Source organism: Myotis nattereri (genome assembly GCF_964212035.1).
Source record: "Myotis nattereri genome assembly, chromosome: 16".
Lineage (NCBI taxonomy): Eukaryota > Metazoa > Chordata > Mammalia > Chiroptera > Vespertilionidae > Myotis > Myotis nattereri.
The window spans coordinates 27,057,058-27,070,784 of NC_138091.1; the positions used below are offsets into that span (position 1 = coordinate 27,057,058).

General features: G+C 48.8%; 1 protein-coding gene and 1 pseudogene across 2 annotated transcripts in view; one reads left to right on the plus strand and one right to left on the minus strand.

Moving 5' to 3' along the window:
* The window catches only part of ASIC2 (acid sensing ion channel subunit 2), a gene marked incomplete at its 5' end in the record, with an annotated part of 817,018 nt that overhangs the window by 385,104 nt on the left and 418,187 nt on the right, over positions 1 to 13,727 (plus strand). The window lies entirely within an intron of this gene.
* On the minus strand, positions 6,050 to 6,709 carry LOC308532570 (large ribosomal subunit protein P1-like; annotated as a pseudogene). Its single transcript has 2 exons — positions 6,683 to 6,709; positions 6,050 to 6,436 (listed from the first exon to the last, which is right to left on the minus strand). The product of its transcript is annotated as a large ribosomal subunit protein P1-like (transcript).

Below are 13,727 nucleotides of genomic sequence, written 5' to 3' on the forward strand. Positions count from 1 at the left end.
GATGCAGCAGACAGGGAGGTGCCCTGGGGAGAGCCCAGGCTGGACTCGAGTCCTGGAAGAATCGGGCCTCACTGTCTGGACCTGGAAATTACTCCTGGCCCTTCAGTTACCTCTGCTGGACACAAATTATAGAAGAGCCAACACTTAGCGAGTGCCTGCTGCGTGCCTGGCTCTGGTCTAAGGCTTCACATGGCTGACTCTTTGGGTCCTTAAAGCATCGCTCTGGGGAGATGTCATTATTATGCATTATTATCGCTATTTCCCAGAGGCCCCAAGAGGAAACCAGCCCAAATGGAGCCTCCCAACTCTTAGCCACTGCATGCTGCAGCCTTTTACATCAATCCTGGCCCTGGCCGGTGTGACTCGGCTGGGCATGGTCCCATGCACAGAAGGGTTGCTGGTTTGATTTCTGGTCAGGGCTCATGCCCAGGTTGCAGGCTCAGTCCCCAGTGGGACGTGTGCAGGAGGCAGCAGATTGATGTTTCACTCTCACATCAATGTTTCTCTCTCTAAAAAACAATAAATAAATAAAATAAAAGATAAAGAGATGGTTTCTGAGGTTCTTCACAGAATCTCAGAAAATCAATGATGGCCCAGACCTTGAAAATAATATGGCATGATCTGCTTTTACCAATGAGGAGACCCAGACAGTCAGGTGCCCGGCAGTGAGCTGACCTCCTGCTCCAAAATGCAGCCACTATGTGATTCAAAAGCATCAGAAAGAGGAAGATTTATCTCTCAGACAGATGTTGGCTGACACCACAGCTGGGTCTGCCCACACAGTTGCTGCATTGACAGTGCATGTGTTGATATCATCAAAACCTCTCTTCATCAAGAGCTTTGGATATACAGTGGGGCCTTGACTTATGAGTTTAATTCGTTCCGTGACAGAGCTCGTAACTCGTATGTCAAATCAAAAAGTGAACGAGTGAGACACGTGATGCTGGGCTGATGTTGTGGCATTCACTGTGACATTTGCTGCGCCAACTAGCGGTGGGGTATCTGAAGCTGGCTCGTAACCCGAATTTTAGCTCGCAACTCAAAGCAAAAATCGGCCGAGAGACGGCTCATATCTCGAAAAACGCGTTAGTCGGGACACTCATAAGTCAAGGCCCCACTGTATGGCAAAAAAAATCTAAGTAGTGCTTCTTAGCTGTTGTGGTTCACAGATGCCTTTGGGAATCTGGGGAAAGGTATGGATTATTTGGCAAGAAAAACAATAGACATGCATTTCAGTTTGGGGGAGGGAGATGATGAACCTTTTGAAGCTCCTCCATGATTCTCTCTTGGGGTCTGTGGGCCACAAATTATAAGACTCCTGCTCTAGGTTATGAGAAAATCAGAGGGAAATGTGTTTCCAAGTCTGTCTCAGAGAGTCTTCAGAATCTATTCTATTCTATTCTATTCTATTCTATTCTATTCTATTCTCTTGGTTCTACCCTCCTCCTTCCCTTTTGTCCAAGGTAGAGAGTCCCTTCTCCCAGGGCCATCACCTCTGCACCTGTTCTACTGGATGGGAAGGGGTCGCCTTGGTCTCATATGCCCGTGTGTCAGCCATGCCCAGCGCGCTGCCCAGCACGTGTCCAGACTCAGCACACATTGTGGGTTGATCATCAATTTATTGCACTGAAGAGAGTAAAAAGATTTGCACATTACTTCAAGGTATCTGGTCCTTGGCTTTTCCTTCCCGGGCATCGAGTCAGAGACAGGTGTGACAAAGGACTTGGCTGAAGTCAGTTTCCCCAGGAACAGAACCTGAAATGGGGATTTGGTGTGAGGGTTTAGTGCTCTCAAACACAATCAATAAGGTGTGAGGGAGGCAGGAGAGAGCGAAGGGGAAACTAGTCAAAGCCCCACCCCAGAGATATGAGTATGTGTGAATAGCAAGGCACCAAACTTTTGGTCCCTGTAACAGTCAAGGCATGACACTAGAGACTTTCCCTGGCGAGGTGACACCTGTCGGGACCAGCAGAGGGCGATGCTCAGGAGAAAGGTGCAGTTGTGGCTGTTACAGCCTGTATGTACTCCCAGCAGGTGGGTTGAGGGTATGGTCCAGATGATCTGGCTGGGACAGTGACAGTGTCTACTACGTACTTTGTGTGCCAGCTCAGGTCAATGGAAGGCAGCTGCCTAGAGCGTTGAGAGAGGGTGAGATGCCATACAGGCCCTGGTGCAGCTGGAAAGCACCATGATGGATTAGCCACACCTGCGGGGGCTAAGGAGCAGCAGCAGGGCTGGCCATTCTGAGCCTCGGGGAAACCAGGTCTATGTTTATCGTCAGAGGTCTATGGTGGTTTAGGGACGCTGGGGCAATTTTATGGGTCACACAATTTCAAATCAACGGTGTCAGGTAGGTTTCTGTGTTTTCGCTGTTGTAGGTAGAAACCAGACAGGCAGCCGGTAGCTAAAAGACAGCATCCCCGAATTAAAGCAAAGGCATGACTTAAACGGACAGCCTTTTAGCAGGAAAGGGAGTCACACTCAGAGCCCAGGCAGCAGTATACAACCGGAACTGGGGTGTCAGGAAATGGACAGGGTGCATTTGAGGACCTTGGCATAAATGCAATGACAGACTGAAGGCGAAGGCCCTTATTTCTTGAGCTTCTGTAGCCACAAGGCCTAGCAATATGCCAAACACACAGTGGTTTCTCAATAAATATGGTTTCGGTGTTTGAAACCAAATAAACCAAGCCTTGGGAAAGTAACTCTGAGGTAGAAGGCAATCGTTCCAGAATTTCTAGACATAGCCTCCCCGACAGATCTGCCAGCCTTGAAGTGAGAAAAGCAGCCTGGCTTCCACTGACTCTCAGGATGTGGTGGGTGGGTGGGTTTCCACTCCTCTCTGTTATTAGCACAGATTCCAGGGAGGAACTGGGGATGTAGTGGAGAGATACGGCAATTTGAGATGTCACACTTAGGTTTCATTTCCGTGGGCTTGGCTGGTCTGGCTGTGATTGAAGGAGCCTATTTCTCACCCCATCTATCCATCCATCCACCCATCCATCCATCCATCCACCCATCCATCCATCCACCCATCCATCCATCCACCCATCCATCCATCCTTCCATCCATCTATCCATCCACCCGCCCATCCATCCATCCATCCATCCATCCATCCATCCATTTATTCTAACTACAGTAAAATACACACATGAATTTACCATTTTAACTCCTATATAGGGACTGCAGTGACTGCCCCTGAGGGTCCCTCAGGCCAGGGGAGGCCACTGGGAAGCCCAAAAGTGCTCTAACAAGGACAGCAGTGAGGACAATAGCAACAGCCTTAACCACAAATGCCAGAATCACCTGTGAAGGGGTTTTATTCACAGGTTTTATTCCTTAAGTTTTGAAACGACTCAGTGAGGTAGACAGGGGAGTAGTTACCACTCCCCAGATGTCCTGGGCCGGGTGGAGCTGGGGAGGGAGATAGGACAGGAGACACACCCTACATAGCACCTACTGAGGAAACCAAGATTGACCTAGGCGGTTGTCATCAAGGAGGGACACTCAGTATGGCTCTTCAGAGGAGGGGGAGCCAGAGATTGTGTAATGGGTGGGTCACCCCACCAAAGTGTGCCCTCCCTTGGCATTAATCCATAGGGTGTTTTGCTTCCTCCTGCTCAGTCATTCTCAGCTTTCAACGTTCAGTTCCAATAGAATTACCACCTGATCCAACAATGCCACTCCTAGGTACATACCCAGAAAGATTGAAACAAGGGACTCCAACAGACAGTGTGCACCAACATACATAGCAGCGTTAGTCACCAAAGGGCAAAAACAACCCCAGTATCCACCAACAGACGCATGGATAACCAACATGGGATGTGTACGTACGATGGAATATTACCCAGCCATATGAAGGAATGAAGTGGTGGTCCACACTACAACATGGATAAAAGTCTTAAAGACCTTGTGCTGGATGAAATAAGAGGACAAATACTGTGTGATTCCACTTAACTGAGGTATCTAGGGTAGGCAAAGTCACAGAGACAGAAAGTAGGACAGAGGTTGACAGAAAGTAGGAGGTGAGTTTTCCTTGGTGCATAGAAAATTAATAGACAAAGGGGAACTAGGATCCAGAGGAGGCAGACGGGGATGGGGACTTATTGTTCCGTGGGACAGGGTTTCTGCTTGGAGTGACAGAAGGTCTCTGAGATGGATAGTGGCGAACTTTGCATGGCATCGTACTAGTATATGAAACCAATGTCTCTGCATTGTGCAGTTGAAAGGGTTAAATGGTAAATTTATGTGTGCATTTTACTCTAGTTAGAATAAATGGATGGATGGATGGATGGATGGATGGATGGATGAGTGGAAAAATAAATAAGAAAACAAATTGAGTTCAGGGCTCATGGACTTCCGAAAGCCTCCCTAGATCAAACCTGATGGGAGCGCTGTTCTCTGCACCTGCGACACCCGCTCTCTGATTATTAATGCTCTTGACTGTCTCCACACTGAGCTGTGAGTGCCTATGGAACACGTCCTCTCCTACCTTATGTTTCTGGCTCTATCCAAATGCCTAGCGTAGTATGAGAATATGATAATTCTGTTTTAAATTAACGGGTCTGATATATATGATAGGTTTGAAATACACATCATAGCTTTCAAATACATGAAACAGACATCAACTCCTGTCACGATAGTGGTTGGTTAAACTTGGCTCAGGTTCTGTTTAAATGTATCCGATTGTCCTTTCCATCACAATTTTAATAAGCAACGTAGCAAGGAGATTGATTTGGGGAAAAAACTGAACCTCAGAAATGAAATAAATGGTAGACAGTTTATTAACAGTTCTTGACATGCACCCATACCCTTGTCAAGAAAATTCCTCTCCCTCTCCCTCCCTGTGGCTTGACTTGGACTCCTCCTTTAGGTCTTAACGTCGATGCCACCACTTCTGGGGAGCCTCTTACACCAGGTGACACCTGCTCTCCCTGTCCTGAGCTGCCACGAGCTTGCATGCCTGGCGATCTCTCCTGTCATCATATGTGTCACACCGCGTTATACGTACTTGTGTACTTTTTCTGTCTTCCCCACTAGACAGTGAACTCCACGAGAGCAGAGACTGCTACGTGCCCAGCATCTAGAAAAATTCCTAGCACAGGGAGGTACTCAACAGTGTGTACTGAAAGGGTGGCTAAAGGAATGAGGAGTGAATGAAGGCCGTCATGGGGGCATGAGACTGTGTAGTGTGTATGGCCAGTTCCTTTTAACTAGCGGAGACAGGGGAGAGAGAGGAAGGTCCAGAGACAGGAGGTGAGTTTTCCTTGGTGCACAGAAAATAGACAAAGGGGAACCAGGATCTAGGCAGCCCGGCTCGTGGTCCCATGCTATTTACATTATGACCCTGCTTCCTGCTCCGAGAGCTCCATATTTCTTCTGTCTGAGATGATCTATGACCTCACACCTTTGGAATAAAGTCACAAACTCCCCATGCATAGCCTTTTGAAAGTATCATCCATTTAATAGAGGGATTCTGGAGAACAACGCATCCCAGCAAAATGTCTTTTGTATAACGAGGTTTAAAACTTGGACTCGGCTTGTGGAGGATAGAATTTGAGGCATTTTGCATTCCCTTTGGGTGTCCTCAGATCTTTATCATGAGACCTAGCTGCTTCCTTAGGAAAGTTCGGATCAAGTGGGATTGTTACCAAGTCAGCTGATAGATGCTCGCCTGAAGTTATGGTCAAGGCTGGTGGTGGTGAATATTTAGTATTTCCCTTACCAAGAAACCGGAGACACGGGGTTTCAGGGTCAGTGAAGCGAGTCCATGGTGTTGTGAAGGACTCAAGGTCCGGCTGTTCTGCCCTCTTTGTGCCCGTGATCTCTTCCCTCAGGTCCAGGAAGGCTGCCCCGGCCATGAGAGTCACGTCCTTGCCCATCAGAGCTTCAAGGAGGAAGGAATGCAATGAGAGCAAAAGCTGGCTTTTTCCTTCCCAGGGAAAAATCTTCCCTCAAAACACCAGATGGACTTCTCTTTGTGTTTTTTGTTGGTTTTTTTTTCCCAACAGAGGTCAGCTTTTATTGACTGTGTTACAAAAGAGCCAGTTTAGTCAAAAAGACCAAAGCCCATGTCATCATCAGACTCCTCAGATTCTTCTTTCTTTGCTTCCACTTTCTTCTTCTCAGCTGGGGCAGCAGTGGTGGAGGGGCAGGACCTCCTGCTGGTGCAGCACTAGCTGCAGGGGCAGGTCCACCAGCCCCTACATGAGATGAGGCTTCCATCGTTGACATTGGCCAGAGCCTTTGCAAACAAGCCTGGCCAGAAAGGCTCAACATTTACACCAGCTGCTTTAATGAGGGCATTGATCTTACCCTCTGTCACCATCACTTCATCGTCATGCAGGATCAGGGCCGAGTAGATGCAGGCAAGCTCAGAGACAGAGGCCAGGGTGAGGGTGAGTGCTGGGCAAGCGCTGCCGGGAGCGGTGCTAGTCTCCCGATGAAGTGAGGGCCTCACCCCAATGTGGCCTTAGCTTCCTCGGAAGAACCGAGAGCCCTTCCGGCAGCTGGGGAAAGGGGTCTCCTTGTGTTTTATGGCCTAGACCTGGGTCACATGCTCACTGCTAGACCTATCACTGCTAAAGGGAAAAACCAGTTCCTGTGTCATGACCAGTCATGATTCATGCCTTGAGGTGGGGTACGGTGCCTGTAGTACGTGGAGAAGAAGGGAGTTGCCTACCAGCATGTATGGATGCAGCACACCCATGTCTTCACACTGACCATGGTTGTGATTAAGGACTGAAGTGTGTTCACTCTCTCCCCTTGGCAGAATTAGAAACAGATGGGCACATCAGTACTCTTCTTCCTTTGTCTAGCTTTCAGGTAGACCTGATGTTTCATCCTTTACCCTCTCCACCGCTTTCTCCCCACCAGCAAAGGGTCAGGTGGGAAATATTTTCAGCTTTGTGGGCTACTTGATCTCTGTCACAAGTACTTAGTGTCCAGCACTGTAGCATCAAAATAGCCATAGACAACATGTACATGATTTGACTACATTTCAGTAAGACTTTATTTATGCAAACTGGCCAGATATCAGCTTCGGTCCACAGGCCATAGTTTGGGAACTCCTGATTTAAGTCATTGATACATTCATCTCTCAGATATTTACTAAGAACCTCCTATGTTCTAGCTACTGTCTAGGTGCTGGAGATAACGTAGGAATCGAAGTATACCAGGTCTGTGCCCTGGAAAGCATATGCACTGCTCAGGGAGACTCATCAGAAACAAATGACCAAGTAAAGAACATTAATGTGATGCGTGCTGTGGTGGAAGTCGAATGTGATAGACGTTTTGAGGTTGGCAGAGCAGTGGAGATGGGCCTACTTTAAATGGGTTGGTGAGAGGAGCATGACATTTGAGAGCTAAGGGATGAGAAGGAACTCGCTACATGAAGAAAAGGCAACAGGAACTGAAAATGCCAACACTTTCGGGCAGGACTAGGTTTGACATACTCAGGAAGCCACAGGGCGGCAAGGAAAGAACAGACAAGGGAGAAAGAAGCAGGCAGGGGCCAGCAGGAGAGGCCTGGCAGGCCTGAGAAGAACCACGGAGTTTATGCCAAGAGCAACGTAGGATTCCACAAAGGGCTGTGGCAGAGCACCGATGTGCACTTTTAGATGGTCAACCCGACTGATACATGGATGGCGGGGAGGGAGGAGCGAAGCAGAGAGGTCCTTTGGGAGCTATTTCAACAGCCCAAGAAGTTTATAAAGGCCTGTCTCAACTCACTTCCGTTGTGGACACAGCGGGGTCCCTCTGGATGGTAAAGTTGGGCTGAGGGGAAGAAACCTGGGAACTTCGAAGCACCAGACAGAAAGTTTCAGAAAGATAAACTGGCTTCTCTTTGGAGATATTCAGCAAGACACAGTTCACTTAAGGCCCGAGACTAGGTTGCCTGGCACCTCTCCAACACCCAGCAGCTCAGGGGGGAGCTTGCACACTGCTGGGTCATGCTGGGTGCTCCTGAGAAGAGGAAGGCGTGGCAGGGCTCACAGCTGCAGCCAGGCTGGGGGCGGGGATCGGTGAGGCAGGCACTCCCGTCTCTGCCACTCTGCTTCGGTTACTGAGTCTCTCCCCCACCAGCGCTGTACTCCAAAATGACATTGGCGCAGGGGCTGGTCGGATTGTGTATGCATCCCTCACTTTGTCCCACAGAGGATTGGAGGCCACTTTCAAGAAAATACATGTAATAAAATAGAAGAAATTAAAGATATCAAAACTAATACAAATCAGGTAAAAAATCGAGACCAGCAAGCAGAAGAGAAAGCCAAAATGCAGGTTAGCACATCCTACATCAGTGATGGCGAACCTTTTGAGCTCGGCGTGTCAGCATTTTGAAAAACCCTAACTTAACTCTGGTGCCGTGTCACGTATAGAAAGTTTTTTATATTTGCAACCATAGTAAAACAAAGACTTATATTTTTGATATGTATTTTTATATTTAAATGCCATTTAACAAAGAAAAATCAACCAAAAAAATGAGTTCGCGTGTCAGAGGTGTCATAGGTTCGCCATCACTGCCCTACATGGTTGCCATCACTGATAGGTCGGGAAACCCCGTCTGTGCACTGATTCCTACTGTCTGTGTACATCCCCTCCAGCATTATTTACTCCCACCCTGGGGCCTGGCCTGCCAGCTACGTGGTGATTGCCATGCACCTGTGCGGTGCCCATGAGGAGGGCCCCTGTCTCCCCGCCTGCCTCCGAGGTGACCTCAGAAATGGTGCTTCTCCTTCTCTGGGCACGGAGGAGACACTGAGACTGGTATTCACAATTTTCTACTCAATTGCTTTCTTCTGGGCTTGGTTTAGCTTAATGATTTCCCAATCAGATTTGAATTTCTTCACATTACTAAAGTCAAAATGCTAACCAGCAAGGCAAACGGAACCAAACGCTGAGATTTCCATCCTGAAGTGACAGGGGAAGGCAGTTGGGCTCCCGGCCAGAGGTCCCGGGAGTGGATCGAGGCCAGAGGGAAGCTAACTAGGGGCTCAGAGATGGAAACAAGGCAGTGGGGGCCAGCTTGGCTCCTGCTTGGGTTCAAGGCTAAATGCTCATCAAGCCGGACCCAAGAGCTCAATATGCTGCTCAGGCATAGGCCACTGTGGGCAAATCCTTCCCCCTCTTCTCCCTCCCCAGCCAAGTGGCATTGGCTAGTTAATCAGGCAAGAGTTGACCTCTAGGCTGGAGGGGTCCGAGGAGAGAGAAGCTGTGGCTGACAGCTGACTCCCAGAGGACTCGTCTCTGGCTAAGTCTATCTCATATTCACCCCTCTCTCTGCCCACTTCCCCTCCAACCCTGTCCCTCCCTCCTCCATCCTCCCATGGACCCATGTGGCTCTGCCCTGCCTTTGTCTTTGGGCCATCAGTGTCTCCATCTTGGGTCCTTCTGACCAGGCAGTTCCCGAGAGTGTCCCCTCTCTGGCTCAGCACCCACAGGCTCTCAGAACACTTCTTTGGTCAACTGTCTCCATAAGCAGCCCAGGCAGGAGGTGCCACTCAGCTGCCCAGGCCCTACCTCCTATCCCTCCAAGCCTCCCCCCCACCCCCACCCCCCAGCACGAGATCATCTCAGGCAGTCACAGTGGACTCTTCTCAGCTTGCAGCCCTGGCAGACTGGTCCAGACGTGCCATCAGCCTCACCTGTGCCAGGTCAGACGACACCTCCCTCAGCTGAATCTGGTGGGGATGGCAGGGCTCCATCACGAGAAGTAGCCTGGGGACCTGACGGAGGGTGACCAGCTCCTCCAAGATGCTGGGAACCCCCTCAGGCCTGGGGGAATCAGAAGGGTTGGTCACCCTGCAAGAGAATGGGACTTAAATTATAAGAACCAGCTTCGGTGCCAGCTCTGCTCTGTGCCACTTATGTAACCATGGGCAACACACGTCTCCCTCTCCATAAACTAAGGACTGTAATCCCTTCCCTGCCTACCTTGCAGGACTGTTCTAAGGGTCACATCGGATAATGGATGTGAAAGTGCTTAAGGAACACTAAAGTACTGGGAAGATGTAAGAGGGGTTTTATTACCTAGTGTTTATGACCTGGAGGCCAGAGTATTAACAATTTCAATTAATCAAATAAATGGAAAAATAAATTGGTTTTATGGAAGCAGATTCCCGCACCTTGCCAAGGGTTCAGGGCTGGGGCAAGGGAAGGGAAAGGAACTCATTGTTGCACTGGGCTCAACCCAAGTAGGGACTCCCTCCAGCTCACCCTCAGCTCCAAGGGCCCAGACACACCTGCCCGGGACTCACCCCCAGGATGGGGTCTCAGCAAGATCCGTTCTCAGCCACAGAGAAACCAAAGGCAGTTTATTCATCATTGTCCATGTTGTGGTTAAGGAAAGCCGCCAAGTGTCAGCCGAGCGCCATTGGCCTGATTTACAGGGGACTTCACAAGCGGCGGAGTGCTTCCCCTTGAACACTGGTGTGTGCTCACGGTATCCCGGACATGCTCAGGAAGCAGCATCCCGAAGACCGGATGCGGGAGGAGGTGAAAGCCTAAACAGCTCCTAGAGGGTCCTGGTCCTCTCCCCCTCAGCAGGTTTACTCTGGACATTGTCCCAGATGCAGATGGGAGTGTCGTCCTAAGCTGGGCAGGCACTGTGCTGGGGTGTGAGTCCTGACGCTTGGCCTTGAATACGGACATGGCTGTAATGAGCTGCTCCCTCTTCCCCATACCTGAAGGCAGGTCATGGTTGGGGCATAAATGTTAAACTCACTTTGACAGATCACTGGGGGCCCCTCTGAAGGACTTTCTCCTCTAGGTGAGGAGACAGGTGGAGGAATGGCTGCACATAAACAGTTCTAACATAGGGCCGTCTGAGCGCACAGTAAGAACTATTCATGCCGAAACGGACTTAGGCAGGGCAAGTGAGAATCTCATCAATAATTTAGGAGCAAGTGTGCTGGGGACAACTGGCGATGCAGATCATCGGTCCTTGTACAGTCAGGAATAGGTTGTACCAGCACTCCGGACGTAATAAATAGACTGTTCTTTCTCTCTCTCTCTAAAGCAGGGGGGCGGGGGGAGGGGGGGATGTCCAGCCCGCAAAATCTTTTGGTGTGGCCCTGGCAAGGCATTAGGGGTGAGTTAATTCAATGTTTGACTAAATATAGCAGGCTGATTTCTAAGTTGATAATTTTGTATGTTCCACAAATGATGTTATAAATATCCAAATGGCCCTTGGCAGAAAAAAGGATTTCCCATCCCTGCTCTAAAGAAAGCTTTTGAAATGGAGAAGAACCGGAACTATTGACTATCCCACACTGTCTTTGTGAAGATTTGTGCAATCTGTGTAATTGACAACAGATTAACATGCATGAGAAATAAAGTGTTTCTATGGATCAGTGGCTCTTGACTGAGGGTGATTTGGTGATGCCTGGTGGCATGCTTGTCACACCTGGGCTAGGAGGGGGGATTTGCTCCTGGCCTCTGGTGAGAAGAGGCCAGGGATGCTGCTAAAAGTCCTCCAATTGCAGAACAGTCCTCCACGAGGAAGAACCATCTGTCCAAAATGTCAATAGCGATGCTGTTATGAAACCCAGCCATAAATCAACATGAAAAAAGATCAATTCAATAGAAACATGGACAAAAGATTTGGAGAGGTAAGATAAGGAAGTGGGAACAGAAATGGTCCCGGAGCAGGGAACCCTGCCCTGCCTCACTGGTTATTGGGGGAATGCAAATGAAAGCAAAACGAAGGGGCCATTTCCCACTGTCCAGTCGGCAGGAATTAAACAGTGCGAGAGTAGGTCTGGTGCTGGTCAGGTTATAGAGCAATGGGAACTCATGCTAATGCAGGTACAACCACTTTGGAGAGCAATCTGACAATACCTAGTTAAATGGAAGACACACCTAACCAAGCTGAGCAATGCTACCCTAGAGAAATCACCCTCTGGGTACAGAGAGAAATACAAGCAAGAAAGCTAAAGGCAGCCCTCCAGAAGTGAAATATTAGAACAGCCTAACAGTCCATCGAAGGGAAGGAGATGATGAAACGAATGAGCATGCATCAGTGTGGTTAAATAGTGAAAATGAGAGGAAAGAAAAAGGTAACAATGGATCCTGAAGATAGTCTTTATGCTTATCTAAACTGGCAAACCAAACTGTTACCAAGGCTGATATTTACTATCACACATGTACTAAAAGCGTCAAATCTAGCGTGGGAATATTCATTTCTCTCTGGGGAAGACAGGAATAATATCTGTTATATCTATAATGTTTCATTTCCCAAGGTGGGTGGTGGATATTTGCTCTGTTTATTCTCTATATTTTTCTCTATTCTCTGTATTTATTAATACAAAGAAAATGAAATGCCACAGAAAGATAGCAGGGTCTTCTGAATGTCTATGGGTCCCATGGAACCCAGATTGGAGCAGGGTATCTGAGAGAGATCCTGAGGGGAGAGCTGCTGTCCATCTTGCTCTGCAGCCCTCCCATGACCATGGCTCATCTATGCAAACATGGGTCACGAAGCCCATATTTTACCTTCATGAGTCATACAGTCCCTCTGAGGATTGGGATCTGCATGGTTTTGGAAGTTCTCAGTTTCAGACTCTGAAAGCGAAATTTTTTTTTTTCTGGAAGAAGATCATTCCATAGTCACCTTCAAGATCTAAGAGGCAGATGTTTGTGATAGTCCCTGAGGACAGTGGTGACAGCTGGAGTGGGCCCATTGTGGGCACAGGCAGTGCAGATGGCTGAAAGCAGGAGGGGAGGGAATGGGAGTATTCCCAGAGATGGCAGCTGTGTGCTTCGAGGTTGGCCAGTTCCTGGAAAGCATAGAATAGGTATATGGACAGTGCCGACCACTCCTACAGCATCTCTGTAAGCAGGTCCTGCGTTTTCTTGGGAGTGCTCATGGGTATTTTTCCCTCACAGTGGCCAGCCTCAGTTCAGGCAGATAGCTGAACATGGAATAATAAGGTGTGATTTACAGATAAACCTGAAATTCAGGATCCTACCATCACTTGGATCTGAAGTCAGGAGCTCCCCACCCTCAGTTTAAGAACTTTTCTACTCATGGCCGGGAGTGGGATGTGATAAGGGTCATAGACTCACTGAGTGTCCCATCCCTTACCATGCTTGGCGAGCCAATGGGGCCTAGATTCTGAAGACAGCTAGAGCTCTGCCTGCCACTGCCTGACATGGAAGCCCCACTGCCGAGGTGGTAGCTGTGGACTTCCTGGGGCCCTGGCAATAGGATGCATGGAGACCTTTGCCCTGAAAGCCAGGAGTCTGTCAGGTTGATCGTGTAAGGGTGTCTCTGAGGCCTTCTGGGCAGTAAGCCAATAGGGGTAAGTGATTCCATACAAGGTCATGGGTGAGGAAGTCACAGTCAACAAGGGTGGCAAGTGGCTGCCAGCCAAAACCTGCTAATATATGCGAATAGCAAGCCCATCCATCTCTTGGCTGGTGTGAAATTAACACATTGCTCAATATGGTCAATTGGCACTGGATTTTCCAGCTTCAGAGAAGGAACAGAGCACAGTCTCCAGCCCCTGCCAAAGAAGATACCAGAAATCTATCCCATGCAGTGTCTCCTGTAACCTGGTACTTGGCCTCAATGAACACCTCAACTGAACGGACTGGGAAGTCTTGAGAGATTGCTGGTAAATCCCTTGGTGAGAGGTCACAGTGGTGGTGGGGTGTTTACTTTTTATTTTCCATGTCCACCCAGCACACATCTGAATGATTGAGATGAATTTATGTGAAGGAATTTG